Source organism: Nomascus leucogenys, chromosome 14, assembly GCF_006542625.1.
Source record: "Nomascus leucogenys isolate Asia chromosome 14, Asia_NLE_v1, whole genome shotgun sequence".
Classification (NCBI taxonomy): Eukaryota; Metazoa; Chordata; class Mammalia; order Primates; family Hylobatidae; genus Nomascus; species Nomascus leucogenys.
This window is the reverse complement of record NC_044394.1, coordinates 52,044,096-52,055,002: the sequence shown is the minus strand read 5'-3', so window position 1 is coordinate 52,055,002 and position 10,907 is coordinate 52,044,096. Positions and strand designations below refer to the sequence as shown.

Sequence of the window (10,907 nt, the reverse complement as noted above, 5' to 3'; positions counted from 1 at the left end):
TACCAAGGATAATAGCCTCCAGTTCCATCCATGTTCCCACAAAAAACACGATCTTATTCTTTTTTATGGTTGTATAGCATTCCATGGTGTATATGTACCACACTTTCCTTATCCAATTTGTCATTGATGGATATTTAGGTTGATTCCCTATCTTTGCTATTGTGAATAGTGCTGCAGTGGGCAAAGGAAATGAAGTGAAACTTTTCAAATGAAATGAACAGACATTTTTCAAAAGAAGGTATACATGCAGCCAACAAGCATACCAAAAAAATGCTCAGCATCACTGATCATGAGATAAATGCAAATCTAAACCATAATGAGATACCATCTCACACAAGTCAAAATGGCTATTATAAAAAAGTTAAAAAAAAAAACATGCTGGCAGGTTGCAGAGAAAAAGGAACACTTACACATTGTTGGCGGGAGTGTAAATTAGTTCAACCGTTGTGGAAAGCAGTGTAATGATTCCCCAAAGAGCTAAAAACAGAACCATTCGACCCAGCAATCTCATTGCTGGGTATATACTCAAAGGAACAGAAATCATTCTACCATAAAGACACATGTACACAAATGTTCATGGCTGTTGCTTTCTTTATTACAAAGGGTTTCATATCCTCCTGGACTGAGTTTCTCTGTTGTTGATGCTGTTGGTGTTTGTCTGTTCTATGGCTGTTATACTTCCATAGGATTTGGAGGCATAATCTGAAATGTTAAATAACAGACTTTTATTTTTCTAACTAGTGTCATTCTATCTTTGGAAGAAAAAAAAAAGAACAATGACATTAGCATTAGCAACTTTGAAAGGATCAAGACCTGATCTTCATAGTCTTATTATTTTCTTTTTCTGTTTCCCTCTAAAAAGAAGTGACTCACTTAGCTCCAGTGACTTCCTAGGAATTACAATTTCAGAAGTGACCAGGGATTCTCAAAGGGCACTTTCTTAGCTTCCACATACCTTTCAAATGTGTATCAAGGCTTCACATCACCTGTTATACTGCCCCTATAAAACAGGCTCACAGAGTGGGAACCACGGCATTGAGTTGACCAAATAAGTCATCATCTCAAGTTATAAGGAAGCTCAGGAAGAAAGGTTTCACGTGAACAAAGAATTTTCCAATCTCTTAAATAATTGTCCATGAATGGATTTACTTAAGCAAGAGCTTAAGTACACTTCAAAAGAAACCAGTGATTATAGCTGCAAGATGAACATTGCGTCAATATAAGGGCCACTTGGGGACACTCTGAAATCCCAGGGCAAAATTGACTGTCTTGATTTGACAGAGGAATAGGGCCAATTGGGGGTTTAGGCTGATTCTGTTTTTTTGTGAGTCATTTTGTCTGTGGACATGCCTTACAAACTAAAGCAAATCCAAAAAATCCCTAGGTGTGAGATGATTAAAGTTTTAAATCTGGTCATTTGTAAATCACAAAAGCACTGGATGAAAGCCATGCTGTTTGGAGGCTTTTGTTTTTCTTGTTAAAATCTTAGGGCTTGCTGAGCTTATAAAGACTCCTTGAATGAAATAAAAAGTGAGGGCTTTTGGAGAGAGTCATTCTCTTCAGTATCAGATGCGTTTTAGTCTATAATTTTCCACTCTGGCTTATGTGGCTGTCTAGGCTTGATTCCATCAACTCATTTAATCTCCAATTTCATAAAAAAGCATGCTTTCTGTTTATCTTTGTCCAACTGAGTGCAATCTGTGCTTTCTAGCTCTTCTAACAATCCCAACTTTTTGCATTTCGTATCAGAATGCCTGTGTGGCATGGTAAATCTAGGCTGTCCTTGACAGGTTGGAAACTGCATACTCCTAGTGAGAAAATTAAGTGACAGCTCCCAAAGACACTCACTTAGCAAATTCTAACCTAAAAACAGATCATCACCTTAATTTACTGTGATGAAGTAGGGGAGAGAAGCTAATACAAATCAATGCATAGCTATAAGTTTTCAAAAAAATAAATGGTGCAGTTTCCCCCACAAACACTTAATTTTCATATACAAGCTAGTTGCTGAATTAGGGAAAATTTAGCATTCGATACAAGCTCATCTGAAACCAATCAAAAACAGAAACTTGAAGTGAATTTGCTTATTGCTACATCCCTCTATTTTGTAAAGCTGAGAAGACTGCTTATGCTTCAAGGAAAGTTTGATAAACAGCCATCTGACCAAGAGAGGCTTGACATTTTAGTATCATTTTAATATCATACCTAATCTGTATGTATAGGTCAGAGCTGGCCTACCGACCCATACATACAGATGAGATGCCTGAGTAAAACAATTGTCTTTTATTACTATTCAAGGTCCTTCCTTTGTGTATTAGGTTGGTGCAAAAGTCATTACGGTTTTAAATATAATTTTGGGATGAATTTATAAAGATGTATTCTACTTCGATGAATGCATCATTACAGCAAACAGATTCCAAACATTCTATCAATCAATCATTCTTATGGTCACAAATATTTGCTTCCCAAAAATATTTATAAAATTCTGTTTGTCAGCCCCATCATATATATTTTGGATCTGTCCTATCTCAAATTCTTACTACCTAGGAAACCAAAGCCCAAAAGAAGTATTAATTCTCTATCTACCTACAAACACACACATATATAGCAATAACTTGCAAGTAAGAGTATGCTGGGAAAGAAAAGAGAGAAAGGACAGTCTATGACATGTCATGAAACAGACTTGCTTAATTGCACTCTTTACGGAGAATAAAGTGTTAAAAATCACCCAAACAGCTGAGATGAAAGGCAATACTTTCAGTTATTCATTTGTTTTTATTTCCAACTCCTCATCTGTTATACAACTTTGGCCTTTTAAAAATGAACTTATTTGTAAATAAGAATAATGAGTTGGCAACTGGATTCAGGTCTGGCCATTTTACCTGAGTGAAGAAAAAAATAAATGATGTAGCAGTCTGCAAAACCATCTGACTCCCCTTTGAAATCCTCTTGTTTCCTCCTGAGATTGTCTAATTATAGAGTAATGCTGGAAGTATTCTTCACTTGCAGATTAATTAGTTGATGCTTAAGTAGTTCTTTGAACATAAAAGGCAACATGTAAATCTAAGTGTAATCAATCATCCTCAAGCTAATGATCATTTAATTAGTGCTTTCTGCTAGTTTAACAGTCCATAAAGAAGAGGGCAATTTAGGGAAGGGTCTCCCACCATTGCAAAGAGGTAGCTAGAATGAAAAACAATGTTCAAAATAAAGGTTTTAACATTGGAAATAAGTTGGAAATTGACTCTCCCTTCTTCTGGTGACTAACAGCCATGAGGGAACTGAAAATGAAGCTTATCTTTTAGTAGCATTTGCAGAATTTCCAGAATTAGGAACCACAGTTTAAATTGGGCTTATCTAATGTTTTGTGGCAAAACCAAATACTTGAGGTGATATTTACAGGGCAGAAAACAAGTTAACTGGAGTGTTTGTAAATATTATGAAGGCTTAACTTCCTGCATTCTTGGTAAAATGGTTTCCTAACTATAAAGTCATGTTCAGGTTGAAAGTTATATGATAAGGCTAGTTGTTTTGTAAAATACTTGTATTAGACCTTCTTACATGATTTTCTAATTATTTCTGTATCACTTCCCCTATTTGATTATATACTCAAAGCCAGGTGCCTTGCCTATTCCAGCCTTATTCAGCTAAGAGTCAGCATTCATTAAGTGAGTGTATCAATGAACAAATAATAACTAGAAATATACCTATACAATTAACATGAGAAAATGTGGCTTTGGGTATAAAAATTATTCTTCTAACTTAAAACATATTACGTCAAAGAAAATGTAAACAGTTCTGTTTGTCAATTAAGTCCCCATTCTAATGCTGGGCTGTTAACACAAACATCATCACAAAGAGATCATCCAGCCAACATGCTTAAGTTACCCAGCACTGCAAGGAGCCGTACTGGTTTATCTAGTCAATATCTGCATCACATGACTTTTTAAACTCACAGTTTTCTCAACTATGAATTGGGGCAATTGTGACAGTTAAATGGAATGATCACAAAACCAAAGTGGTTATTTAATAGGTGTCAGCATTATTAACATCAGTTGATTTTTCTTTTTACATAATTTTAACTCAACAGAGAAAAAAATTTAAAACCTTGCTAAAAATATGTGTAACCCTATCCTCCATGGACAAGAATTTCCTTTGCCAACTGATAATTCAAGTAGCACAAAAGCAACATTACAGATCAGCACTGATACCTCATGTTAGTAAGAGGCACACACCTCAAACCTAAGCTTTCAGGGATGTTGTAAAATTCATCATTTAAAAAGAGATTTTTTTTCTTTTTTGAGACGGAGTCTCGCTCTGTCGCCCAGGCTGGAGTGCAGTGGCGCGATCTCGGCTCACTGCAAGCTCCGCCTCCCGGGTTCACGCCATTCTCCTGCCTCAGCCTCTCCGAGTAGCTGGGACTACAGGCGCCCGCCACCACGCCTGGCTAATTTTTTGTATTTTTAGTAGAGACGGGGTTTCACCGGGGTCTCGATCTCCTGACCTCGTGATCCGCCCGCCTCGGCCTCCCAAAGTGCTGGGATTACAAGCGTGAGCCACCGCGCCCAGCCTAAAAAGAGATTTTTAAAAAGGCAATAGCAGTTATGAAGATATATGTCACATTAGCTTTTTCTCAAAAGAAAAAAAAAGACGCAAAGAATTTAACCGTGAAATAAACAATAGTATAATTAGGGTAACAGTAATACTATTTAAAATTTTATTCTAAAAAAGAAACACTTCAACAATAGTAGTAGATGAGTGTCTCAAAGTACTCAGACATCTACCCTGTTTTTCAGAAGCATGTTTTTCATATTCCTATCAGAACTCAGGGAAGAATTTCTATATGCAATTTCCTCAAAAAAATCTCCACATCTAAATCTGACAAGACAGAAGTTTTGGGCATTCCTTACCAAATAGGCTGGTCGTACAGCAGCACGCATTTGACTGCATTCCAGAACATGTGTCTTAAGAGGCTCTGCTGAAATCGTCCCTGCAGAAGATGAATGCACAGAATCTATATTAGACCCACAGGTAAAGCATTGGATGCAAAAACCACATTCACCCTACAGTCTTTTGACAAAGGTTTTTCATGACTTAGCCTCTGACTTCTCTTACTTCTTGAGTGGATTTAGTACCATCGACTTCTACAGTGTATAAATAATCTTGGTCTGTGCACCCGAAGTCATGTAAGACAGTAGGAAAGAACCTACCTCAGTTTGAGTAAAACATCAGTTTTTAGAAAATCAAGAATCTGTGTAAAGCAAGGCAGGAGAAAAGCAGATATTGCTAATACCAACAGATTAAAACTTACACCAAGAAAAAAGCCACCACTTTGTAAATATTATATTGGATAAATCTGAAGTGGTGTCTAACATTTTTCCTTGGCTCCTTTTCTGAATATGAATGCTTTCTGTATTTTCTTGAAATTATGAGAATTTTTTAAAACCCCAAAAACAGAACAAAATTTTTATCATTGCTGATTTATTCTCAAGCTTTCCCTCTTTTAAGAAAACAAAAGAGGAAAAATAAAAACAATATATAACAAATAAACAAACCTAAGCAATAGATGCTGAATTCTGCTACATTTATCATTTTGTAGAAGCATGAGTAAAACAAGATAAAACATGTGAGTGTTCATTTACAGAAGTTACAAGCTTTATGAAATGCAAAGGAGCTGTATTTTATACCACAGGAAGCCAAGTGAAATAGGGTGAAACAGAAGTCGATCATATTCAAATAATTAACATACAAATATATTTCATGAAGACTCTGATTCCAGACCTCTGCCCTCACTGTCTTCCACCCCCTTTTGTTGGAATCTCTGAAACCATTTTGTTTGGGGCAGAAAGTAGATTTTAGTATAGTAGGAAAAATGCCAAACATCCATGGCAACTTAGAATTTTTCCACTTTCTTTACATGTTCAATTGAGACCTTCATAAAATTATAAATGAAAGGATACATTATGAGCACTTTCTTTGAAGGGGAAAAAGAGGGTGGGGGGAGGCCTTGCCTGGAAGTAAAATTTTGGAGTCTATAGCCTTCTTCTCTGCAGAACTCTTGGGAGCTTTCTCTGCCAACAGCAGGACCCCTAAAAAAAGCTTGCCTCTGCCTTCAGAATTCAAAAAAGTAGAACCACCAGTTGCTCCCCTGACCGTGGGTGAGACGTTGATCACTAGGTGGGGACTGGAAAGTCCTGGGCTCCACTTTCTTGTCCCTCAAGGACTGAGGTCAGTGTGTCTTGGCGCCTTATATCTACTCTCTCCACCCTCCTGCCTTCCCTCCCCTTCAACCAGGGATTCACTCCTGTTTACATTGGGGAGACTGCAACTTCTGTTTCTTAACGTTTAAAAGAAGTTTAAAAGCTTATAAAAAGGCTCTTAAGATTTCTTGGACACCAATCACCTCTTACAGAACAATATTTTGATGAGTTAAGTGTAAATGAATCAGAAACCTATGTATTAAATTTCCCTTGACATGAACATCAATTTAAAATATTAATGGAAAAAATGCCCGGGGCTCGAAGTGTTGGGGGTTTTCTCAAACCCAAAATGCTTGAACGTGGACTGGAAATCCATTCAGATCAACCAGGTTTGCTAATCCTCCCTCTCAACCTCCCCTAGATTGTAGTTACCATGGAGGGAATAGTATTTCCAGCTATTGACCATCTGGCTGGGGATAGATCACATTCCTGGTCTTTATGCTTGCATCTCAGCAGAAGCCCAAGGCTGGGCTGAGGCTGTTGAGATGTCCAGCCGCTGTTCACTGAAGGCTGACCCTAAAAGCTGCCTTTTTTTTTTTTTTTGACCAAGGAAACTAAATAAACAATCACAGAAGATCATAAATCACTGACAAAGATATTTAGATTTGGAAAAGCCCTCAAAAACAGAATGTGCCACAATTTATCCCTCAAAGATTAACTCAGTCCTGGGTCCTATAATTGTGCATCCCATGACTTCTGATGATAAATGACACAAGGGTCAAAACTTGAGAACCAGTAGGTGTTTTTGTTTTGTTTTGTTTTCTTTTCTTTTAAATGTTGACTCTGGGTCCAAGAAAACACCCAGAGGAACAGAAGCAACCCAAAATCCTGAAATTAGACTTGTTCCCTAAAATTATCACTATATATATATATGTATATATACACATGTATATATATATGTATATATATATGTGTATATATATATGTGTATATATACATATATACGTATATATATACGTGTATATATATATATATATATATATATATATATATATATATATATATATATTTGAGACTGTCTCACTTTGTTGCCCAGGCTGGAGTGCAGTGGCACAATCTTGGCTCACTGCAACCTCCACCTTCCGTGTTCAGGCGATACTTCTGCCCCAGCCTCCCGAGTATCTGGGACTACAGGCACCTGCCACCACGCCCAGCTGATTTTTTGTATTTTTACTAGAGACGGGGTTTCACCATGTTAGCCAGGATGGTCTCCATCTCCTGACATCGTGATCCGCCTGCCTCGGCCTCCCAAAGTGCTGGGTTTACAGGCGTGAGTCACCGTGCCCAGCCCTGGTTTTTTAAGTTGATTTTTCATCTCTGTTTTGTTTTGTGAACGGATGACCATACACACACTAGGTGAGTGACAAAATAAGGAGATGGAACCAAGTGACAAAGATGTCAAGCCTCTCCTCTTTGGTCACGTTAGCTAATCTGATCATTTGGGACATGTGTCACAGATACTACAACTGTGAACAATTGCTAACTTCTTGGTGAAACACACCATGTGTTCAGTGCTTCAAAAGTATCATTGGGAGCATGTCTGCCTAATCTTCAACCCAACGCTCATTCTAGTATTGCACATGAAAGGATTCTGTGAACTCTCATAAACCATCCCCAGATAAACTGTTTTTACTATTATTTTCAAAAGTCATATCCCTCACCCCCTTAAGGAGACCTTACAGTTCTCAGTACTTTAGAAGACGCCCTTAATCACCTCTATCTCAGGAGGCGTGAGGACACGAGAGTTCCCTTCCAATGGGATATTTTCCCTTGCTCATTCTTTCTCAGAGACACTCTCTCAAAGGTCTGGCAGGGTCTGGTGGTCAGGAAAGAGTGCATCTTTACAGAAACATACCTTTTAAAAACAGTGTTCAGCCTTGTCCTGCTCAAGACGTGCTGGATATATGTTTGTTGAATGACTAAGTCAATGAGTGAATGAATGAAAAAGCCATACCTCTTTTACAATAAATTTGCATAGACGAATGAAAAATTAAAAGACTGTCAGAGACAGGTATAGCACAAATTGCCCCCACCTCAACTAGCCATCCCTTCACCTCCAACCCCTCCCACCACAGATGATTAGGGTTTTTTAGGAAAAAAAGAGAAGCTGTACAGCAATGACACACCCCAAAGACAGCACACTAAGATTCCTTTGCTTTATATTGTTTATAATGTTTAACCTCTCTGGTGGCCACCAGTTCTTAAAAGCTCCTAAGCATTTTCACAGAAAATATAAGAGGAAAACAAGCAATAGTAACAACATAACAACATCAATGGTGCCTGCAGACACAGAAAGACTCAGAAAAATATGGAGGCTCTAGGACGCCTGATAACAAGTCTCATTTCCTAAAATGAGATCTGGGGACTGGAGAAAGTGTTATCAACCAAGGCAGAGAATAGGATAGACATCAGAAATGCCCAATTTCAACACATTTTCTCAGTCTCCTTTCCTAGGCAAACCTGATGAATGTGCAGACATAAATAGATAGTCCTACCATAAATTGATCTATTTTTATCCTAAGTAATCCAGGTCCAGCCATTTCCCCCAAGCTGGGCTTCTCTTGCCCTCTCTGGAGATTCAGCATAAACATGTCCTCAAAGTTTTGCTCAGGTAGATGAAGGTGGAAGAAAGCATGCAGCTACTGGGGTTGGTGGCTGTCCCCTGATTATGTGCAAAGGTGGAGGCCCATAGTTTATCCCCAGAAAGTTTCCGTGCTTTCTCCTGGCATTTTCTCTCAAGCTTTTACAAGCCTTGTTCAGGGAGTGAAAACTCATTTTAAAGGTAGTTTAGACCCACCCTTCCCTTAGGGGAAATTTCTATGCAGGGGGAAAGCAAGCAAAACAAAACAAAAGTTACACTTCAAAGCCTTACAACATAAGTCCTCCCAGTTACTCAGCCCTCCCCTGTGCTAATTGCAGGAGATAGAGCCTGACTGTATTATTATTTGCATACTTGGTCAGAAGAAGGGCCACAGAAGGAGGTCTAGAAGCTCAGCTGGTGTTTGACTGACATCTTTTAGGATTTGGACCCCACCGCCCACCCCCCCAACCAACACCACCACCAGTCCAGGACCTGATGTAATATTGCCACAGACTGATTCCCATTGCCTTTGATATGCAACCTGTGCTTACAGTGAGCTCTCATGGCTAAAGAAAACAGTCAGCTCCTGCAGCATCTGATTTGCCTCCTGCCCTCGCTGCTGTTAATCTGCAACACGCCTCAGCCTCTAGATCGCTGCCGTTCAGAGTCGGATGTCATGGGGGCGACTGGCAGGGGTTCTTTCTTCTTTCGGTTTGATACATCCTTCCTTCCGCTGCTCCTCGCAATCAACCGCTAGGGGAAGGAGGGAAGCAGGCAGGAGGGAGAGCGGGAGACTTCCGGAAATCCCTTTCCTCCCTTCCCTTCACAGGTTGCCCCGTAGTGACCCTGGAGACTCCCGCCTGCCCCCAGTGAAGGAATTGGTTACTCTCCCAGAGCCCTCCCGGGCATCGCTCCCTTCCTCACTTCCTCCTCTTCCTGCCCCCAGCCTCCACCCCTCCAGCCTCCTGCGGCTTCACAGCCAAGTACCCCATCTCAGGAAGAAGGAGTTGGAGCTCCGTGATGGTGAGCTTTCAGACTTCCCACTACAACCCCCGCCTCCCCAAAGGCACAGAGGCAAGCAGTGGCTTCCCTGGTATCATCTGTGAATCTAGGAGCATGAGGGAGCTATCGAAGATGGCATGTAGCCTGTTCTTCTTTCTCTTAGTAAGTAATAATATCTAAATGTGCTAGAAGGAAAATACTTTTTAATTTATATTTTAAAACTGGTTTAGATTTTGAATGTATAGTCTGTTTTCCTGGAGTCCAATTGTAACATGAACCCCAAACCTAGGAGTTCTGTTTTTATACATCAGGAAGGGGACCCACCCACTCACCCATCCACCCATCTTTCGACTCACCCACCCACTCGTTTATAATTGCATAGTGGTTTATTTTGCCAGCACTAAACTATGCAGCTTGTTTCCCCTTTGCCAGCCAGAAAGCAAAGGCTGATCATTCTCAATTGACATGTACACCCCTACTCTGAAGCTACGGCTGGATGACACCTCAGACAAATGCACTGATACATAAAAGTTTTTCTGCATGTTTTCGTTTTTGATTCTTTTACTGGAAGCATTTTTATGGCTGGGAGGCAGGTGCACATCCATGGCAGTGAGGGGTCAGATATTAGAATACTTATGGTGCTTATAATTTTCATAGGATCACCCCCCTCACCCTCATTACCAATCAATTTCACTCTGTTTCAGGGTCACAGATCATACCCCTAATCCTGGCCAGTTGTCTCACCAATGTGTGTCACAAGGGGCCTGGAGCAAGAAAGTATAGATGACCCAGCATAACCGTTGCTTCTATTGCAAAGGGCACATCCTACAAAGAGCAGAACACGATTAGAGGCAGGCATAATTGCAGGCACTAAATTAGCATGGGTCTCTCAGCCAGGGGCTAATCTAAGCCAGACCTCACGTCATGGCAGGCCATGAGTACATCGCAATTACAATTCAAAAGAAAAGAGAAAAATCACCCTTGATTCTCAAATGTTTATTTTTAACACGGCAGATACTTAGCAATTATATCAGAGGCTGAGGCCTCTGGAGTAAGCAAGAAAG

At 39.7% G+C, this 10,907-nt stretch overlaps 1 long non-coding RNA gene across 1 annotated transcript; it reads right to left on the bottom strand.

Annotated features, from left to right (window-relative positions):
• Positions 1–573: 573 nt before the first annotated feature.
• LOC101176193 lies at positions 574–10,148 on the bottom strand. The gene is made up of 3 exons (XR_004033382.1): positions 9,393–10,148; positions 4,911–4,990; positions 574–702 (listed from the first exon to the last, which is right to left on the bottom strand). It is a non-coding gene; the product is annotated as an uncharacterized LOC101176193 (long non-coding RNA).
• Between the last annotated feature and the right edge of the window lie 759 nt (positions 10,149–10,907).